This window comes from Gossypium arboreum, chromosome 9 (assembly GCF_025698485.1).
Source record: "Gossypium arboreum isolate Shixiya-1 chromosome 9, ASM2569848v2, whole genome shotgun sequence".
NCBI classification, from domain to species: Eukaryota; Viridiplantae; Streptophyta; class Magnoliopsida; order Malvales; family Malvaceae; genus Gossypium; species Gossypium arboreum.
In genome coordinates this window covers 17,603,571-17,627,386 of record NC_069078.1, presented here as the reverse complement: position 1 = coordinate 17,627,386, position 23,816 = coordinate 17,603,571, and positions in this window count along the sequence as shown.

Here is a 23,816-nt window from a genome sequence, read left to right as displayed (position 1 = left end):
ATCAATTTCCATACCTCAATGATCGCATTCAAGCATATCACAACAACATTTCATAGCATGCATTTTATATACCATTCCAACTCTCAATCTTTAATTACCAATATGCCAAAATATCAACCATAATAGACCACATATACATGCCAACATAACAACTAATGCATCATACAAAATACCATAATTACAAGCCAAACATATTGGCTATATCATCAAGCACAAAACATCTATACATGTGCATATTTAACCATTTTTCGATTAACTTGTTTCTATATCAAACATATCAAAATGACCTTACCATTAGGAGTACTTCTCACATGCATCAAAACCATTTAAATGTCACCATTCTAACCAATTCCAAATGGTTCCAACAACCAACATATATACATATTAGATTATGTCCAAATGGTCATGATTCAACCAAACATATTTGATTAAATCCTATATCAAAACATGACCTAAATGTTCACTTTGCAAACATGCCAACTCTTACCACTTTGGCCATAAAACCATGTATCAATTTGATCTTATAAACAGCAACCTTTAAACATTAAAGTGCCAAAAGCATAGCAATCATCAAGACATCAAATATCATAAGTTTAACAAATTCAAAGCAACATTACATGCCGATATCATTAAATAAACATTAGACATACGTCCACCTATACATGCCATTATAACCATGACCAAAGCATAAAAATCTACTGATAAAATCGATGGATAGTGTAATGGATCTCCGACTAGCTTCCAACCCGATCTAACTTCTGATAATTTGTAAGGTAAAAGAAAAACTACGAAAGCAATGAATGCTTAGTAAGCTCATATAAACTTTAAGCATAATATTCCATTTGAATAATAAATTTTATAGAATAAACATAAATCTATGCCAATATTATAAGATTCATAAATCGATATGATCATCAACTCACAAATGAGTAAGTTTGTTAACGTCTCATAGTTATTGACCATTCATAACATGATAGGATTTCATGAGACATAATATATAATCATCAACCTTTATAAGATTATATATCTTTCTATTTACTTACGTTCCATTCTATCCCCAATGATTATCATAAGCCTAAACAATATTATTAACTCTTGATTTAGTGTATTTATCCATAGCATAAGCAATTTGCTCACATATAATACATCATAATAAATCCCAATTATGTACTTATCGTTTCATTTCCTTTCTTACCCATTTCGTATGCATAGTACAAGTATAATCATAAATATCCATCATATCCACAAGCCTGGCATAAGCCCTAGCACATCAACAACACATGTTGTTTATTTAAACATGATTATGAATTTGTCATGGATAACCATTATTCTTGAGTGTGATTCAATTGAATTTATCATCCATAACAACATGTCATGTTCTTCCATGTATCACCATTCCATTGAGTTCCATATAAACATGTCTCATTTCTTATTGAACACTTAACATTTCATTTGCATACACATAAGACATAAATATAACATTAACCATAGCCACAAGCTAGTGATTAAACACATAATTTAGCAATATCATCACATGGTAAGATATGGGTACATAACTTAGCATCACTTATATCATACCTTTCACAAACATGAATATTCATGCTTTGATCATTGGTACATCATACCTTTCCATATTTGTCATAGTGAAGACCTTCAGAACCCTTATTGGAGCTCACACAAAGTGTGCTAAACAATGGTCGTAACTGTCTCTTTTCATATTCGATGGTTGAAACCACCCATTTTCATTAATCGAAGTTCATCACCATCCCTTTTCATAGTTGATGGTCATCACCATCCCTTTTCATAATCGATAGCCGAAACTACCCTTTTCATAATCGATAGCCGAAGCTATCCCTTTTCATATTTGATGGTCGTCACCATCCCTTTTCATTGTTGATGGTCGTCACCATCCCTTTTCATAATCGATAGCCAAAGATATCCTTTTTCATATCTGATAACCGAAGCTATCCTTTTTCATAATTGATAGCTGAAGTTATCCCTTTTCATAACCGATAGTCGAAGCTATCCTTTTTCATGTTCGATGATCGCCGATACGTCATTGGATTTACGTCATCTCACAACATGGTAACTTGTATAATAACATATATATATTGATTCATTTTCCATAAAATCATATATTAACATTCGATTTAATCAAACTTATACATAATATAGTTCATACGAACTTACCTGGCTAAAATGACAAAATATATGGGCATTTTGGTAAATTTTCATTCTCTTCGATTTTCTACCCGATCTTGATCTAAATTAATAATTTCATTCAATCTATTAATTTAGACAATAAAACAATGTATTTTATGCAATTTAGTTATTTTTTAAATTTTTACAAAATTGCCCTTAAAATTTTACTTTTATTCAATTTAGTCTTTGAGCCTAAACCATGCAAATTAACCATTTCTAATGCCAATTCACATTAGATGAATATTCATGGCACACAAAACGTCCCACATTTGCAATAATTTCACATTAAATCCTTGTTTATTTACTATTTCAACAAATTAGTCCCTAATCAGAAAATTCATCAAAATCACTTAACAAAATACTTTTAATATCAACCAACATTTCAAATTCATCATTCAACATCTAAAATGACATAGATTCATCAATGGAAAAATTCAAAATCTTTAACAGTTTCAAAAACGAAAGTATGGGATAGTTGGACCTAGTTGCAGCAATCTCAAAAACATAAATATTATTAAAAACGGGGCTAAATCGGACTTACATGCAAAAGGGGACTTTGACCAAATGCTTAAGCTATCATCCATGGCTTCCATATTTCTCCAATTTTGGCAAACACCAAGAAAAAAGATGATAACTTAATTGTTTTGTTTTCATTTTAATTTAATTATGAAATTACCATTTTGTCCTTTTAATAATTATCCAAATTTCATGCTTTTAGTTGCCCAAAACCGTCCAATAAATTCTTAAATGGTCTTATTACCATTTAAGCCCCTTTTCATTTATTCAAAAAGCCATTTAATCACTCAAATCAAAAAGTGATCAAATTTTACATCTTTTACGATTTAGTCCTTTTCGCTTAATTAACTATCGAAACATTAAAAATTTTCAATGAAACTTTACTACCACCTTAATGACATTCCATAGATATTTATAAAAATATTTACATCTCAGTTTATAGAAAAGAGGTCCAGATACCTCATTTTCTAAAACCACTTAACCTTAGGTCTTACCACTTGAACTTAATGAATCGTTTATATAACATAAATTATCAAATCTGCCCCAAAATTATTGTTTTTGACACCACTGAAAAATGGGTTGTTACAACTACCGAGCCTCATTCTTGTTTCACCCTTACACTCGCTTCTCAACTCCTTACGCACGAAAATTCTCTGCCTGAAATGTGAGTGTGTGAGCTTAAAAATCTCAGTGAATGGTAGTAGAAATATCAAGTAATTGGTGCCCAATCATGCATAAATTAAAGAAATTAAGCATTAAAATTTCAGTCACAGCATATTAACATTTCACCATAACCTCACATGCTATTTTAAGAATTAAGAATCAGTTTTTCCATGGCATGTAAAAATAATCTTTTAACACATAAACATTCAATTATATTGGCACAATCAATAAATTATATTGGCATAATACATCCATGGCAATAAGTAAACATGTGATCATACATTGGATAAACAGATCTCCGAACTCTCACAAATCAAATATAGTCCTTCAAATTGAGTGGGCCGAAGCCACACGCTCCTTTGTAGCACGTCAAATAACCTGATGAGTGGAGACTCAAGCTCAACTCTCCCTTATATACTCCAAACAAATCAGTCCACTAAGAGCCATATGCTCACAATATAAAAAATAATGGTGAGTACTCACAAATCCTATGGCATACCAACTATATCCAATGGATCCACCATGCAGTGCTGCCAATATAAGCATACATACAAGGCATAAAATATGTTGTTTAATCACTTAATTTAGGATGTTAAAATGCAAGTAAAAGCATGCGGTAAACAATTTTAACATCAATAAAATTAAGCATAGCAAATATCATTTTCCCAGTATTCATATACCAATTAGAACACTTTTATCAAATGTCTAATAAATCAACAATTCATACTCAAAATATCAATTTATTCCATACAATTTAGTTATGCTAAAAGCATAATACACAACTTACCAAACCAATTGCCATTTTGCGCTTTTATAAAATAAAACCTATTTTTGTAAATCCAACCATCCAATATACAATTAAGTCATGAATAACACCAATTAAACCTTTAATTTAACACATAGTTTAGCCAATTTACCAAATTTCCCTTAATATCACTTACCTCCACACTTAGCTCTTTAAGCAAAAATGTGTTCAAACAAGCAAGTTTGAGCTTCAATTCTGATTTGCATGTTCTCCTCTTGATGTGGAGCTTTAACAGAGAAAAAGTATAAATTAAAAACTAACAATAGCAACAAGAAACACGAAATGTAACATCCCAAAAATCGGGAGTTAGTAAAATCAGGTTTTGGAATCGAGAGAGAGTGGTCATGCCCTAATTTTTTAGATTATCTGTGCTTTTTTAGGAAAAAATGATGTATTGGTTTGTAGATTAAGTGTTAGTGAAACGTTTCTTGGAACCTAAGATCAAATTCCTTCTCTTTCACCATTTTTGTTATTTTGTAAATTTTGCCTTAAACCTTAGTATGCAACATGCCTTGTTTTTAAAATAAATATTGAAAAATTATTTAAAAAATAAGGAAAAAGCCTAATGATTAAAAGAAATATGAGAAAGCATGGAAATTAAATGAGGTCTCAAGTTCGAATCCTTTCCCTTGCGAAATAATTTAATTTTAGGCAAAAATCCCTTGTTTTTAATGCGTGTGCCACACAAGCCTTGTAACCCTAGGTATAAATGTTAATTTTTCACAAATAATAAGCCTTTAATCCTCCTCCTCATTGCCCTAGCTATTCATCTCCTCCTATCCCTCTCTTTGATTTTATTTTTTTCCTTTCCTCCATTAATGCCATCGCCTACACCTCCCATTTTACCATCTCTTTCTTTTTTCTTTTTTCGTCAAGATTTTGCACCATCTTCTTTATTATATTGTTTCCATTTATCCTCATCTAAATCAACCTCAAATCTGAAATCTTGAACCCCAAGATCGATCCTGAACATTTCCAAGAAAGTGTCATTGTCGTTTCTCTCAACTAGCTTGGGGAGAGACGTTCTTGATCAATTAGCTAATCAGATCCCACAAATCATGAAGCGTTCTGACCCAAACACCCCAAATAATCTATAAAAGTGAAGAAAAATTGTAAGTATGGTTCACATCGATACAGTGAATTATTAAGGAAAATTGGTATATTCGCTAGTGTGCTACAAGGAAGCAAAAAATAAGTTGTGGGTCCTAAACTCATAAAATTGTTTGAAAATGTTAAATATCATGTTATATTTGATAAATTAGCTTGTTGATTGGATTGGCTTAATAGCCAAATTATTGATTTTGTGAATGGCTGAACCAGGTATGTTTCGAGTATTAAAAGATTAACATGTTGGTAAAATTGCTAGTTTGATAGTATGAATGTTTGATTGAGTTTGTAATTGTATATTTGAGTTATGAGATATGAGAATTTTTGACTAAATGATATAGTGTGTTAAGATATTAAGCTTATGTATAATTTAAATGCATGAGATATTTGTTATATTCTGTATTGAAAAGGAAGCTATATATGCACAATGAAAATCTGTAAAGTATGTGAAATTGAATGATATTGATTGATACTAACACAATGGTAATTTGAAAGATTGAAACACTATTTCCATTTACAGAAAGTATGTGATTATTGAAGACATGCGGAGCATGTCAAATGAATGTGAAAAGTATTGAGATTGTGTGACATATTGCATATGCATTGGGTTGGAATTTTGTGGTTGACAGAGGACTTTCATGGAGTACCGGTGACATATTAAGTCTGCAACACCCCTAACCTGTATCCGTCGCCGGAATAGGGTTACAAGGCATTATTAAAAAATCAGCATCATTCACATGCATAACACATACATTTATGAATTCATAATTAAAATCCATTCAACACATTCACATTGTCCTTTATAAGGCTCTTCAAGGCCTTAGAACAAGCTTAGAAGTGGTTCGGGACTAAACCGATAATATTTTCAAACTTTGGGAAACTTATAAAATTCTCATGCATTCAAGGGTCACACGCTCGTGTGGACAGGCCGTGTGCCTCACACGGCCACCAGACACACCCGTGTCACAAGTCGTGTGAAAATAGGGCATACATACTGACTTACACCACACGGGCTGGCACACGCCCGTATGCCATTGTCGTGGGAAATTTGAAGGGGTTACTAACTTGGGTCACACAGCCGGCCACATGCCCATGTGTCAGCTCGTGTGTCACACAAGGCCAGCAGATACGGTCGTGTGTCTAGGCCTTGCCAAACCTATAGGGTATACTGACTTAATTCGAAGGGCTACACCAGGGGTCACACGGTCATGTAACAAAATCGTGTGTTGCACATGGCTTAGACACACGCCCGTGTCTCTGCCTGTGTGGACGAAAATAGGCTTTTTGGAAAGCCAATTTGCGATCATTTTCTCATGCACACCTAGCAATCAAAATGGTACCATTTCAATACATTTATAGGCAGCCAAAACATGCCAATTCATATACAATTCATGCCATTTTATACTCAAATATTTCACTACTCAAATCATAATCCAAAACATAGCACATTAATATGCCATAACCAACATTTTTCACCTAACTTCCTTATGTATATTCACACCATATTATCCTTTATTTTATGCTACAAAACTTACCAATTCATCATTTTAAAACAAAGCCATAACAACCATACCAAACATGTCAAAACACAAGGCCATATATATACATCATATATCACTTATCAAACTTATGACTTAAGCCAACTTAACACCAACATTTACAAACCAAATCTCATGGCTAAAATCATAACTCAAAACATATCATCTTAACACTAGCCTATACATGCCATATACTGTAACACCCTAAACTCGGCCTGGACGTTATGGCCGAATCTGGGGATGTCACATTGAAGTGTTTTTCGAAAATCGTGATAACATTTGAAAAGCCAATGTTTTTTTATCCTCTTGTGTGATCTAGAAAATAATTTTAAAACTTGCGTGACTACCAAAAATATTTACTTTAAAATGTTGTTAATTCCAAAATCTCGTTTATCGCGGAAGCTTCTAAAATGGTTTTGCGTATTCGTGGTATTTTGGTAAATCATGCATATCTTTTGAAAAACCCACATCCTACCACTAGCAGGTATAAATCATAATAAAATAATGAAAGCCCAAATTAAAGAATAAACTTTAAGAGGCCTTTTACATAAAAATACCTAAATAAAACTACTTATAAATTAAAAGATAAATTTGGAAGTGTAAGCTGTTATGTGTCCACCTCCGAGTCCCTCGCAACACCGATCCGCCTAAGGATTACCTGTACAGTTAAAATAGTTGGGTTAGTTTACGAAAACTTAGTGTGTAATCCAATATAAGCAGACAATCAGAGTAACACAATCTGGGCCTAAGCCCTTTCAGTTTCAATTAGGGCTGTAGCCCATTCCAGAATCAGAAACAGTGTGGGCCTGAGCCCAATTCAGTAATAGTGTTAGTGAGGCTTGAGCCCATATCAGTAACAGTAGCGGTCTAGTCTTTAGCCCATTTCAGTAATAGTAATCGGCAAGAACCATGATCAATACAAGAATAATGAATCGATGCAAGACGCAAGCAGAAAATCCTACCCAATCCAGCCTCTACACACCATCTCCGTACCAACCCTACACACCATATAGGGATAAAATTGACCCACCCAACCCTACACACCAAGTAGCACCGGTTGTGGCACTAAAACAGTATTGCAGCAAAGTTGCCAGTATAGTAGGCTTAAAGCCATTAGTAGGCTTAAAGCCATACCAGTACAGCACACTTCCTCCAAAATAATATATCCCACCCTATGCAATGCAGCATAATATCATACATGGATGCAACATACATACAATGTGGCATGCTCAAATATAGTCATACACATTGTAGAACAAATCTGTCATTTTATCTTACAGGGGTATTACAGTTATTTTACCCTACAGGGGTAATACAATCATTTTACCTTACGGGGGTAATATAGTCATTTTACCATACAGGGGTAATACAGTCATTTTACCCTACAGGGGTAATAAAGTCATTTTACCTTACAGGGGTATTTCGGTCACTTTATCACATAAGAGCAAAATCGTCATTTTGCCACATAAGTGCAAAACAGTCATTTTGCCACATAAGGACAAAATAGTCATTCTATCTTATAAGGGTTTAGGTACCCTTACTGACCCAACAGAAGGTCATGATTGTCTCGGGTGACCCGTGCAACCCTAACAGTCAGACAGTGAAAATGGGCCCAAAGCCCATAACACGGCCTGTAGGCCCACACACCCTTATGGCCTACAAAGCCCAAAAATGGCCTTGACTGTGCGAACTACACAATCTGGACCAAAAATCTCTACGCGTCAATGTGATTTACCTGTGTGGGCTTACGAGCCCGTGGGGCCCATACGACCCATTTCGGCCAAACATGGCCCAAAATGGCCTAAGTCCATGGTATCGCCCATGGTGGCCCCTCGTAATTCGGTACCCATGAGCGATTGCACGCCCATGTGGCATCAACGGTCCTATTTTCCAGCTTTTGCCAATTTACGGTAATGGCAGTGTTTTACACACCTGTTTATAAAAACACGCACGCAACCCCTTGAGCATTCTAAACCTTGATCCAAACCACAACCATTCCATTATTCTCAAGGTAAATAAATTAATACTACTCTTTTCCATAATACTAATCCAACAGATCAATTGTCACATACCTTGTTTTGAACCCCCAAGCCTCTACATACCTAAGCCGTTGATCAAGAATGATCTTTCCCCCTTCTCCGGTTATTATCTGCATATCAACCAAATCTATTAACCTTAATCATATTGTTCGCACATGATTGAACCAGGCGTAAACCACTTACTGAAACGTAAAACTGTCGCTAGAGAAGGGAAGTAGTCGTTCTATTTCCACAACAATCACCCCATGCAACAGAGGCAGAGGCTTAGCACAAACCACCCTCAGCAAGCATCGGTAGCAAAGCATACATTAGATGGGGACTATCAACACGACAGAAAAATGAAAAGGAAAGAATAACGATGTGCACTTAAAACAAGAGCCAGACTTACCCATGAAAAACTGGTGAAAAGAATGACCACAGAAATGGCGGATAGCAACGAAGGGAAAGTCGACACAGTTGTATCATGTTTGAGAGGGAGAAGATAAGAAGATAATCTGTCAAGCACTAGGAGTTAAAACTCGAAGAATATGAGAGAGGGGAGTAGAGGGAATATTCGGCCAAGGAGAACAACAAACAACAGAAAAGTGTCTGACCAGAGGGTAGGAGAAAAGAGCAAAAGTGCCAGAAGAAAAGAGAGAGGAGCAGAGTATAAGCAAAGAAAAAAAAGGAAATGCCCAAAACCTTAAGATAGAGAGGAAGAGAAAAGCAATATTTGGCCATCCAAAACCTAGAGTGAAAGGAACCCTGAAACAATTGATAGGAACCAAGGAAAAAATGAGGAGAGGGAGTACCAAAGCCGAATTCTTCTTGTGCCAACATTCAAATTCGGTACCAACTCCCTTCCACTTCAAATCCCCTTGATTTCCTCCTAAAATCTCTCCTCAACTCCCTCTTATAATCCCCCTATAACCAATTTAAATTCCACTCTACTCTGTAGTGTTTCAATCAAACTCTACTACCTCCGATAGCCAACAGTAAAAATAATCTCCATTTACACAAGCAAGGATTTGAACTTCAGACCACTAGCACACTCCATACGTCACTATCCACTAGACCAGCAGGCTTTTTATGTCATACTTTACCAAAAATAACTTATAACCCTACTGGCCAAGATAGAGGTTTTATCCTCAAAAACCAAAATTTTGTGGAAACCAGGGCTTGAACCCATAACTTCCCAGACACTTCCAGAGCACACAACCACTAAGCCAAATACACAATTGTTTCACTTCCTTGCACAATTAAATATTTATGAGCAGCTTCTCAACTGCTCCCACGCTAAAAACCTAATACTTTTAGGCCCAAATTTTGGGCGTTACATATACCATATATACACAACTTAAAAGTACCAACATAAGTGTTTAATAGTGCGGTGATGTTCCCAACGACTCCCGGATCCGAGCTAGCTTTAATTCACTATAAAACATAGACAAATAACACACAATAAGCCTCATAGCTTAGTAAGTTCGTAAATGTGTAACTCAATTTATCAAATAAATATAATTTAAGCATTTACACATTACCAAATCAACATCACATTAACACAAACCTTTTTTTCATGTTTCAAAACACGATTAAATACCATCTCATTGAGCTTTCACAATGAATACTCGAGTAGGTTCTGTACATACTTGTATCACCTCATATTAACCTTTTTCTCAACCACGTCATTCTTTTACCCATTGAACCATTCAGAATAGAAGTCGAATACTTAAGGATTTCAATCTATAAGTACCTATACCATGGCTCGTAGCCAAATCAAGGTAACTTATCCCGGAGTACCTATACCATGGCCCATAGCCAAATCAAGGTAACTCCCCTCTGAATACCTATACCAGGGCTCGTAGCCAAATCAAGGTATCCCTCACACCCGAAGTGCCGATATCGTGACCCGAAGTCAACATAATGGCCTAATGACATGTCACTAGCATCCTAAACTATTCCTAAGGTTCAATTGGAAAGTTTCACTTGTCGATTTCATTGTCGAACACATCCGTAGAGTCGTATTCACAGTTCAAACAATATCTGTAATCTCATAACCATAGTTTATGCAATATCGAAGCATTTAACATGCATTCATAATGAAATTACCACATACGAACTTACCTCGGGTATGAAAAAGACAAAATGAGTAAATTACTCGATAAGCTCTTCTTTCCCCGGATCTAATTTTGGATTCTTTCTTTCTTGATCTTAATCAAGATGAACAAGGGTCAAATGGATGAAAGCTCCAAAACCCTATTCTTTCTCTAATATTCGATTGAAAAAAAAAGATGAAGACTATGGTTTTTCCTTTGTTTTCTTTAATTATAACTTAATAATCAATTTACTAAATTAACCTTCGTTTATAAACATTTAAAACATCAAATACATGCCTATTTATGCCAAATTCCACTATCAATGGTCTAATTACAAACATAAGGACCTTTCATTTATTAAGCCATGGTAATGATGGTTTTGTTTTCTTCTGTTAAAGCTAATCTCTTTCACTGTATTCGATATTTATGTTTGTTTAAATAATTTTTTGACTCACACTAAGCTTTTCATAAGCTCACCCCCAAATAGCAATTAGCTTTTTGGGTAAACCTCGAAATTAAGACCAGACTAGACATTCGAAGAATCACCTTAGACCTCGGATTATTATTAATAAGTATTAATCAATCTCTAATGGTTTTGGTTTGTAATTTTTAGTGACTTCTGGTTTGTGGCTTGGTAAGTTTTCTTCTGGAATTTTTTTGCATACATGAATTACTCAAGCATAATAACAGGATAATGCATGATACTTAAGTAAAATTTGATATTTTTCCCTAGTTTCGCTACAAAGGAATTATTTTTGAAAAATAAATTGATAAGGCAACTAAGTTTCCAAAATGAATTGAAAAATGGTTTTTCCACTGCATTAGTTTAACATCGAGTTTTTTTTTTTTAAAAGAAGAGAAACAAGCAAATGATATTTCTAAAAGAACACTATCAACAATAAAATGAATTCTAAGTATACACGACCTAATGAATGAATGCTTTTACACTAACTCAAAGTACAACTATGATTTTCTCTAAAATGAGTTTATTTAGGGTCTTCAAAAGCTAGGTAAGTTAGCTTAGCCGTTTCGGTGGCTAATGTAGCTTTCTCAATCTAGCCATAACATCCAGACCGGTTTTAGGAGGTTACATGAAATTTGATAAAGTATATGAATCTAAATCATTGCTCTAAACTACCTTACCGATGTTGCACAACTAAGCCAAAATATGAAATTCCTCAACTAAACTGTAACACTCCTAACCCATATCCATCGCCGGACTAGGGTTACGGAGCATTACCAGAGTTTACAATTTAAACGAACATATTTTTATAAATGTTTCATATTATATCAATAAACATATTAAAACCAATACAAAACATACATAATGCCCCTTATACGAGCCCTCGAGGCTGTAAATACACGTTGGAAACAAATCGGGACTAAATCAGGAACTTAGAGGATTTCTCAGGAAACAAGAAAAAATTTCAAAATTACAGGGGTCACACGACCGTCTGACTCACATGGCCAAGAGACATGCCCGTGTCTCAGGCCATGTGGGTTTTCAAAGTAGGGACACATGGCTGTGTCCCAGCCCGTGTGCCAGGCCGTGTACCCTTTGAAATAACCTCACACGCTTGTGTGCCAAGTCATGTGCTAGGCCGTGTAACAGCCTGACTTGCACCTCTTTGAAAGCTACAAGGGACACACGACCGTGTCACCTGGCCGTGTGTTTGCCCGTGTGGACGAAAATAGGTCATTTTACTAGACATTTTTCTAACCCATCTTTGCATGTACCTACACCCATTATTGCACATATATACAATCCATAACAAGGCACCAAAATCATTCATAAACAAGTTATATACATAATGTTTAATAACATACAACCAATATGCCCATAGGCACCTCAGAAGACAACATGTAAACATGTAAAACCATGTGCTCAATTTATTCAAAATGATCAACTAACTTCCAACTAGATTTACATCAACACATACTGTAAAACTTACTTACCAAAACACCAACCATTTGATACCAAAATGCCAATCTATAACTAGTATCAAATAACCATATAAATCATACATAATAAGGTACCAATTCACTACATATTCAACCAATTGCAAGGCACATATACCATAAGCATATTCAAACTATCATTTCACCTTCCATAATTCAAATATATCAAGAAAAATATCAACCATATCAAGGCTAATATTTACATACCAAAACTAAATTCATTTCATCACCAAAAATACCATAACACAAGCCAAACCAAATGGCCATTTCAGCAACCAAAACACATGGGCCAACATTAGCCAAAATACCTATACATGCCATCATAACCAAAATCAAAACAATAGAGAGTACCAAAAGAGCCGATGGATAGTGTGATATAGCTTTGATAAGCTTCCAACCCGAACAAGCTTCTGATTTACTATAAAACATGGAAAATAACATAGAGTAAACATTTAAGCCTAGTAAGTTTGTATAACTTAAAACGTAAGTTACCATTTGATCACAAAATAGGTAAGATAAACAGAGCATATCCCAACATATTTTGGCCAAATGCCTAAACACATATACACCAACCATGTTAGCTATATAAATACATATACAAGCCAAAAATCATGGATGAGCATAACAATTAATTAAGTTTCATATACATGTATCTTCCAATTCAATTTTCCATATACCATATAACAATATTTCCATATAATTCATATGTATCCCTGTAATAGTCTGTGATGAACCCTTACCATTTTGTATCAGAATAATGCCCGTTGAACCATTAGAATACCGTTGGATACTCAAGATAGCTCACACATAGTGTTCTAACCCATATAACTATAATTAGTCAAATCTTGTACATGTATGCTCACACGAGCTGTGAATCGGTATGCTCACATGAGCTGTGAATCGGTGCGCTCACACGAACTGTGAAAATGGGCCTGCTCACATGAGCTGTGGGTTGAAATGTAGCTACACAATACTGATCACACAAGTTGTGGAGTATCCACAACACATGCCATTGGTAGGATGTTCAGGAGGAGCACTCGAATCATGTAAACCCTAATGACCTGTCATTTGTATCCTACGAATTCCCAAGGTTCAAATAGGGTTCGGTAATAGTCGTACATTGTTGGATATGCAACCGGTATATAGTATAGCAATTCACAACACAAGTATATTTCAATAAAAAGCATATTTACACAATTTAAGTACACGAACTTACCTCAACGAGTATACGTAGATACGAAGGCGATTAATTCGAGACTTTCTCTTTGCCTCGATCTAAAGTCGTACGAGGTCTGTCTTGATCTATGGATCTAGAGAGAGCTTGGTACTTAAGCAGACAAATTGTCTCACCTCCTCTTTTCTAGAATCCTACCTGGTGTATAGCATCTATTCACTTTTAACAATGAGGACATTGTTCATCTTAAGTAAGGGAGACCAAAAAATTGAAATTGTTTCCAATCAGAATAAAATTTTCTTTTAATTATGATTAGGATATATTTTGTTCAATAAAATTGAAGTTTTTTTAAGTATGCTAAACTTCAATATGAATAAAGTTCAATTATTTCAATTATTTTTATACTAACTGAAATATGACATAAGTGTATTTTTAATAAAGCATGCAAATCATACAATAAAATTTTTAGTTCCTTAAGAAAGCTAGGCATGCATGAAAGTTTAAGTCACTAGAATTGACTTAGTAGTTTCTTGAGGCGAAATCCTAAGAAGCATGGAATGTCGAAAATGATTTAGGCAACTTTTGTTTGGACCGTTTGAGACTTTCAAGCCCACCTTGATGAAATTTTATCCTTTGAAACCCAACTTTGAGACTATATGGCCTAATTTTATTTGAGCCCTTGCAATATTTAGCCATCAGTTCTCTCTTAATTATCTTTAAATTCTCCCAAACAATAGACTTAGTACTATTTAGAATATTCTTTGAAAATAAGTTTGGGGGAGTTGAAAAGAAGTATCAAATGCTCAAAAATTTTGTAGTACATAAGCAAAATGCTCTTTAAAGAGAGAGAGAGAGAGAGAGAGAGAGAGAGAGAGAGAGCATATGTACTCGAAAGAAAATAGATGTACAAAACAACAGGTGAAAGCAAAGTAAGTTGGCATATTGAAGGTTATTATTTCGAAGGTCTGATTGAAGCTGAGTCTAGGGGTTTTAGCCTAAATTTATCTATGTTTTACCTACCCTTAGCCTAGCCACGTTACAACTTATTTAAAGTCCTATTGATTCAAGTTTCTATGCTACCTACATTAGTGGAGAGAAATTGCTATGTTCAACATATGAAGGCATAAGTTAAACTTAACAATTGCATCTTAATCTCGAATAAGGGAATAAAATCAAATTGGTAGGGATTTAATGTAACACACCTTACCCATATTCAACGCTGAAATATGGTACGAGGTGTTACCGAAAATGAAATCAGACAATCTTACAAAAATCGAGAGGTCCCAATTTAAAACTTTCCATTCGCATGCATTTCATCCCTAATACGGGCTTACGAAGCCCAGAATATACATTGGGGATGAATCAGGGCTAAAACGGGAAGTTCTGGAACTCTTACAACACTTAGAAAATTTTTCATGATTTGGGGAGACACATGTTCGTGTGGGCAGGTCGTGTGATCTCACACGCCCGTGTGGCATGGGACACGCCCGTGTCCCTTGCCCGTGTAAAATTAATAAAATTTTATTTTTCATTTCGAACCTACAGGGATTTTCACACGGCCAGCACACGCCCATGTCTGTGGCCCGTGTCCCTCACACGGCCTAGACACACCCGTGTTGTCGCCTGTGTTCAAAAACTTGGACATTCTATTTATGAAGGCATCATACATTTAAGGGTACACAGCCAAGACACACGCTCGTGTGCTAAACCGTGCCCTCCACACGGTGGAGACTCACGGCTGTGTCTCTACTCATTTGTTTACTACCATACATATTGACTTAAAAATTTTAGCTTCAGGGGACACACGGCCAGGCAACACGCCCATATGGGTAGGCCGTGACAGAAGCCCATGTGTCTACCCATGTGGACAACTTATAGGTTATTTCCAAGCCATTTTCCACCCTCAATAACATATGCACACTTGCATGTCTTAATAGCCAACAATATAGCATATATGAACACTCAACAATCCTAAATATAGCTCATGCATGGCAATCTCATAACAACTTACACATACACAAGACTTTGATATATACACATGAATAATCATATAATCAACATTATCGATTATGCATGGCCATAGATACAAATTGAATCAATATCAACATAGGCCAACACATTTGGCCACATCAAAAATAACATAATTAACAATTTATGAGTCCCTATACACGCCTTAAACTTAAAATACATGTATTCACTTACGCCCCCGTGATAGCTTGATAATGTGATCTCCAGCCCGAGCTTACTAATTTAACCTATAAGAGATGGGAAAAGAAAGGGAGTAAGCTAATAAACTTAATAAATTCATAAGCAAATAATAAACAACAATCAGTATTCGTTTGTTTTACAAACATTAATTGCATGTCATGGCATTAGACTAGCAATCTTAATCTCTTCCGTTATAGCATAACACATCATTTAACAAGATACTTTGACTCTCTTAGCACTGCACCTTATTTAAGAACAACCTTAATCTTTTTACGAATAGCTTGACAATCTTCATTTATCTATAGCTCATATCTCTCAAAGTGTTCATAACGACTTAAGTTGATAATTACATCTACCTTTCCTCTTCCTCATATCCATTGAATCACAACTTACATGTATACCATGTGTTGTATCATAAATAAATCAGGTCCACAAGCCTATCACATGATCATTCTCAAAATCCCATCATGTATCCATTCATCATAAATACATATCATTGACTTCATGCTTATCAAATTCTCACATGACTAACTTACCCATGCACATTCTCACCAAGAATCCAACATGTACTAAATTCACTTCACATAAGTTCTGTGTACATATCTGTACCACTCATAACATAGCTACGTACTTTCTTATTCTTAACGTGCTCGTGGAACACATTGGCATACTAGGAATATTTAGGGTTCTCATACATATAATTTCATATCAATGCCATATCTCAGATATGGTCTTACATGAAATATCATATCAATGCCATGTCCTTAACATGGTCTTATATGAAATAACATACCGAGGCCATATCCCAAATATGGTTGTAACATCCTGATTTTCGGGTTTTTCGTGATTCTTGATATTTTAAGTAAGTTTCTAAAATTGGTATGTGATTATGGAATTCATAATTTGGGTATGTAAATGGGTTTATGGAAGGCCCATGAGATGGCCAAAACCCGGGGGAATTTTTAAATTTTGGACTTAAGAGTTAGGGGTTCTGGCTAGGTGCCCTTATATAAAGTTGTGGGTAAAATGTATCACAAAAAGAGCGTTAGTAAAGTGGCAAGGGTGACGCCACTAAGATCCTAAAAAGGTGGCGTGTGGAGCATAGGGGAAGACCTGGGATCGATTCCCTGTGATGGCAAAAATAATGCTAATTTTTATGCTTTGTGCATACAAGAGTTGTAGCTGAATGGAACTCTTTAGAGGAGAATTTGAATCAGTCAAATGCATGGATTAAGGAGGGATAAGGGGAGAGATTTTTGGGATTTGATATGAAGATAGAGTTGGCCGAATAAGGGAGATTGGATGGGGGATTTTCGGCAGAGAGGTTTAGTTAGGGATTTTCGACACTTAGGTATTTTTGTGCCGTTTTCTCCCTAGAGGATTAGTCTTTTTCTCTCTTTTTCTTTTGTAGCCGAATCTACCATCTCTTCTTCCATCTTTTCTTCCTTTTTCTTCTTTCACACCAGCCCACTATTTCCCTCCATTCACAATTGTTTCTTTCCCTTATCTCTACTTCTGCCGAAATCAGTGAAGATAAGGGGTGCCGATTCTTTGTGACCAGCAACCTTTTCTTTCCTTTTCAATTGTTGGCATTCAATTCCTTTACCTTTTAGGCGTACGGGTTCAAGAGAAGAAAGACTGTGGTAAGTGCTCAAACTCTAAATGACTCCTGAAGTAACTGTTGGCAAAAGCTGAAACCTTATAATTTAAGGAGGTGGCCGAATATGGGTATAGGTTTTTGGGGGTTCTTCTTTTAATATTTTTATGATTTCTATAGTGGAGGAGCAGCAAGGCGTAGTGTCGACTTGAATCGGCTTGGATCTCCGGAGTGGCTAGATCTAGTCAATCAATATCAGCAAGGTAAGGTTCTTAAGGCCATTTTGGATGGTGGCCGAATGTGTAAGTACTAATATAAGATGGTTCTTGTTTTGGGTCAATTAATGGAAGCTGATTTATTAACGGTGGATTATAGGAGAAATCGTGTAGGAGATCTCGTTGAGGAAGATCGCCAAACAGGTGTGTAACGAACCCTTTTTCATAGCTTAAAGCGATAAATGCCGAAATGCCGAAATGCCGAAATTCTGGCATTTCGAGGACTTGTGAGCAAGCGAACGCTCACTAGTTAGTTAGAATCGATGAGATGATGATCGGGAACAATGGAAACAGTAAGAATGTGATTTTTGGCATTCTCGGTAAGTTGGGCCTCGAGGGGCCGAAGTGGGGCCCATTGGGCTTTCGGGCCCATTTGGGTAAAATTGGTAGAATATGGAAACTGGTTAAATTGCGTATCGAGATTGATAAAACTATCATGGAATATAGGCTAAATAGGCCTAGATGACGAAATCGGCTAAGTAGGGCCCACTAAGGGTTTTAGGCCCAATAACTCAATTTCGCTAAAAGTGGGCCAGACTCACTGTTTGCACATATGAATTGTTAGTAACCGTTAATGAACATGGAAACCCTAATTTTCAGTAAAATTACAGAATTACCCTTATAATATGAAAATGACTGTTTTGCCCTAGGTAAAAACGACCATTATACCCCTAGGGTTTAAATATGAATTTAATACATGGGATTTTGATAAATATGGTATGTATGATATGCACATGACACGTATGATATGCACATGATATGTATGATATGCACATGATGTATTCATAAATGCATTGGGTTGGGTTTTTATATGGATGGAGGAAGTGTAAAAGGGCTTATGCCCCAGTTATTAAAAGGACTTTGCCCCGGTTATTAAAAGAGGCTAGGCCTCCAGTTATATGATAAAGCAGCTATGCTGCCAGTGGAGAGTTATGGCGGGGTGGGTCGAGTTAATACCCACATGGTGTGTTGGTTGGTACGGGTGGAGAGTAGCGGATGGTGGGTTGAGTAGTCTCCCCAAATGGGCTTGCATTCTCTCATTGACATTACATGTGATATTGAAATGGGCCTATGGGCCATACTAATTTCTGATAAAGGCTTCACCAAGAATATGAAATATGAAAAGGCTTGACCCGGTGTTATGAAATATGAAATATGAAAAGGGCTACGCCCAAGACATGTTGAGATTGGATTTGGGCTTAGGCCCAATAGGTCGTTATTGTTTTGGGCTCGAAAGGGCTTGTTGCACACCGAGTTTCCAAACTCACCCCTTTCCTCAACCTTGCGGTGAGCCTTGATGTGGGGACTTGGGCGGGGGGATTGAGAATAGCCACGGTGATCGCTTTGGACTTTTAAATAAGCGTTGGTTTTCATTAAATTTCCTTTAATTATTATTTATTTTTGGGTTGTAATAAGGCCATTTTAACTTTCCTTTTATTTCTTTTCGAAATTATTTTAATTTTAATAACTTTAAACCTGGTTGATAATTATTCAAATGGGCTAGACATAGGACGTGTTTTCAAAACGATACTTGTTTTCAGAATAGCTCAACGCCATGCTTAATCGATTTATCAAAGACGTCCACTTAAACAAATTTAAACTCGATATAACAAAGTGTGGTTATGGTTGTGGGCATGTCTAGGATTGTATCCAATCAAAGAGCTTGGTACTTAAGCAGCCTTCATGGCTCACCTCCTCTGTCTCGGATACCTACCTGGTGCCCAGCTTCCATACACTTTGTTAACTCACAAAAGTCGGTTTTTTAAAAGCACTAAAACGAAGCATGGATTTTTAACTTCAATGTGGCACGTCAGATTCGGCCATAACGTCTGGGCCAGGTTTGGGGTGTTACAATGGTCTTACACGGAATCTCAGTAACTATAATATCATAACATTTGTGAAAATCGTCATTAAACAATTTCATAGAAACAATCGTACAATTCATGCAACATCAAAAATATTAAATCCATAACATAAGGATACATTATTTACGTACAAACTTACCTCGACAACGAAATAGCAAAAACGGGCTTAACTGTCAATTTCTCATTTCTCCCCGTTCTAGATCCGAACCTCATTTTCTTTGATCTATAACATCACATTTAACTCATTTATTAGTCATTTTACTCAATGTGACCTAAAAATCATATTATGGAAAATTACGTTTTTGCCCTTAAAATTTTACATGTTTACACTTTTACCTCTAGGCTCGTAAAATGAATTTCATTCAATTTCCTTGCACTTCAAGCCTAGACGAACCATTTTCATCACTATAGCATCTCATAATTTTAATTAAAACACATTATTTCTACACATTTTATAAATTTCTCAAAATAGTCATTTTGGACGTTTTCACCGAAAATCACTTAACAAAAGATGTTTATCTAACACCCAAAATTCATTTTCTACCATTAGACATCAAAAAACAGAAATGTCATTCATGGGTAAATTTTTAAACATGAACCCTATCTTGAAATAATGGTAGAAATAAGTAAATCAAGCTACGAGGACTTCAAAAATGTAAATAACTTTGAAAACGGGGCTAGGGATCACTTACTATTGAGCTTGGAAGCTTGACCAAAACCCTAGCCATGGCTTTCATGGGGGTTTCAGCTGGAGCAAGAAGATGGACACAATTTGGCTTTCTTTTTCCCTTTTTATTCTTTTAATTACCAAATGACCAAAATGCCCTTAATGCATTTCTTTGAAGTTTTACCTAACCATGTCCATTTTTGTCCATTAAAGTGTCCAATGTTCTAATTATCATATAAGGACCTATAATTTAAAGTATCATAGCAATTAGACATCTTTAGCTTCTAGAACTCAAGTTTTGCACTTTTTACAATTTAGTCATTTTGACTAAATTAAGTGCCTAAACGTCAAAATTTTCGAACGAAATTTTTGTGAAATTGTTTCATGAAATCGTAGACCATAAAAATATAATAAAAGTAAATTTTCTTATGTTGAATTTGTGGTCCCGAAACCACTGTTCTGATTAGGCTTAAAATCGGGCTGTTACAATTCTCCCTTCTTTAGGATTTTTGTCCTCGAAAATCTCATTAGACAAGTGATTAGAGCATCTTGCTCATAGTACTCTTATCTCTTATTGAAGAACCTCCTTTAAGTGGTAAATCCCAAAAACACTCTATCATCGGATCTGATATGTAAAGTCCTAAACTTTCGAATCTGTATGTCAATCATGTCGGTCTAAAGTTGTTTTCAACTTTCATAAATCACTTTCACTAATCCTTCAGTATCACACATCAAATTAACCTCGTATATTTCTTTCTAACAATCCTTGAGCTTAAATAAACAGTGTCAAAAATATATTGTCAACATTTGAACTACTCTCTTAAACTTATCATTGATATAGAAACACATTACTATGCTAAAATGCAATAACACATTCAGGGTTCTTGTAGCTTATCCCATATTTGTTATGGAACCTCCAGGTCTCTATCCCACATAAGGGAACTGGTATTTTGTATAATTGAATAATCTAGAAACATATTACTCTCTCAGGAACACATAGTTTAGTTGATCTGTCATATAAGAATTTTGTACATACCGAAATGACCGTCTGGATCTCAGTCAGACAATTAGCCACTACTCAAATAACATATTCCCTTTTGGTGATTGTGATAATTTTGATACAAATTCTATAGTACTTTTATCCCATTTTCATTCTATCCCATTTTCATTCTAGAATCATCACTAACTGTAATAGTCCTAAACATTCTTGAAATTCAGCTTTTAATTGTCGAAAAATTGATAATTGAGCATCAACTCACACATAGCATGTAACGTACTTAATTACTAAAACATAAACTTCATATGACTGTACATTTATCACTTTTTGGATGAACAGACAAGCTACTACTATGAACTTTGTGTAAAAAATTTTGCGTAAGTCCTAGGTTTTTTACAATATGAAAACTTCTACCTCATAATAACAATAATTACCGTAGTCATGTCTAACCCAAAATTCATCACCTGAAGTATCTTCACTCTGAACTTATTTAGATTCCTACTCATCATTGCATTTTTGAGTTTCTTAGTTCCGCAAAGAAAGCTTCACTTTAGCATTTAATATAACTAGGAATAGACCATCATCGAATAAAGTTAATCCATGTCCAACTTTCACAAAATAAACAAAATTTCCCATTCAAGCACCTATAACCATACTTACTTACCGAAAGGTAAATACAAAATTTTCTTCGAATTCTTTTGATATCTAAATCCATTGGCAATTAACTTAAACCTCAGATCTTTTCTGTAACATTAATTACTTTATACCTTGGAAACCAGGACATATAACATTGTTCGTTGAACACAATATATCATCAAATTCACAATACCGACAAAAAAGTGGTCGCCTTTATAACACTAATTGAGCAGTTCCTTCTTATGCAACTTTTACCTATCTAAAAGTGAAAACTACCTTTTTACACTATTGTATTAAGGAACATACGAATTCGTTCATTAGTACACAACTGAGGATCATATGTTCCTTACTCAATTTAAACTGTACATCAATACACCCAAAAATCCACAAAATCCATTTCTTATTTAAAGGACATGCTTAATTACATATAACTCAAATCAAGTCTCAATAAATCAGCTTACTCTTGATAAAACTACTAAATCAATCTCAATTATCGAATAATACATATCAAGGTGTTCCTTCCTTCGTGCTATTTAGGACATCTTAAACACACAATCTTTCAAAGTTTTATGATCATGCTATTGAAAACCTTTACAATCACATTGGTTCAAAGAGACAAAATAACTGATTTAACTCATTGACCGCAGTCAACCACATTCGTCGACAATTGTGTTTTCTTTCCACCATACAATTCTAGTTTGAGCTTCTATCTTCTATACCTTTACCGATGATAATTTTTTACACAAAAATTATAGAAATCTAGATACTATAATCACCACATATCTCTGAGGATAACAATTTCATAAACTACTCAGAAGAGGTCATCGTAATCTATTCCACCATAACCATTACACACAGACATATTTACAGCTCAAATATCATTTCTTTAACCAATTTTGTCATCATAAATCCCTTATTATTCCACTCACTAATAAGCATCAATTCGGAAGGAATTTTAGTAAACACATACTTTAGTCCTTATTCTTGATTGAGTTGAATAGCCAAGACTAACTTCTTCTTTATACATGACATTGCCTAATCTGTACAATCTTTAAAACATTCTGGCGTTCTTTCTATTACTGTTTTCACTTTCCCAACTGTTCTCATCTCTGTTTCACATTACTAAATATTTCACCGCTGAACTACTTAGTCTCACATTTATGGACTTATTCAACATGATTCTTGTAAATTTCACCGTAAAATAACACTAATAATGGGGTGTTGTAAAACCTCTACTTGACTCTCATAGATACACACACATATAACTTAGCATTCGTGTAACACCCCTTACCCCTATCCGTTTCCGGATTAAGGGTACGAGGTATTACCGGACATATCAGAATATTTACACACAATTCATATACATCATCTACAATCATAGTCAAACATTAACATAGAGTCCCTTATATAGGTCATCAAGACCTTAAACATGCTTTGAAGAAGGTTCGGGACTAAACTGAACTCATACAAAATTTTTCCAAAACTTAAACATT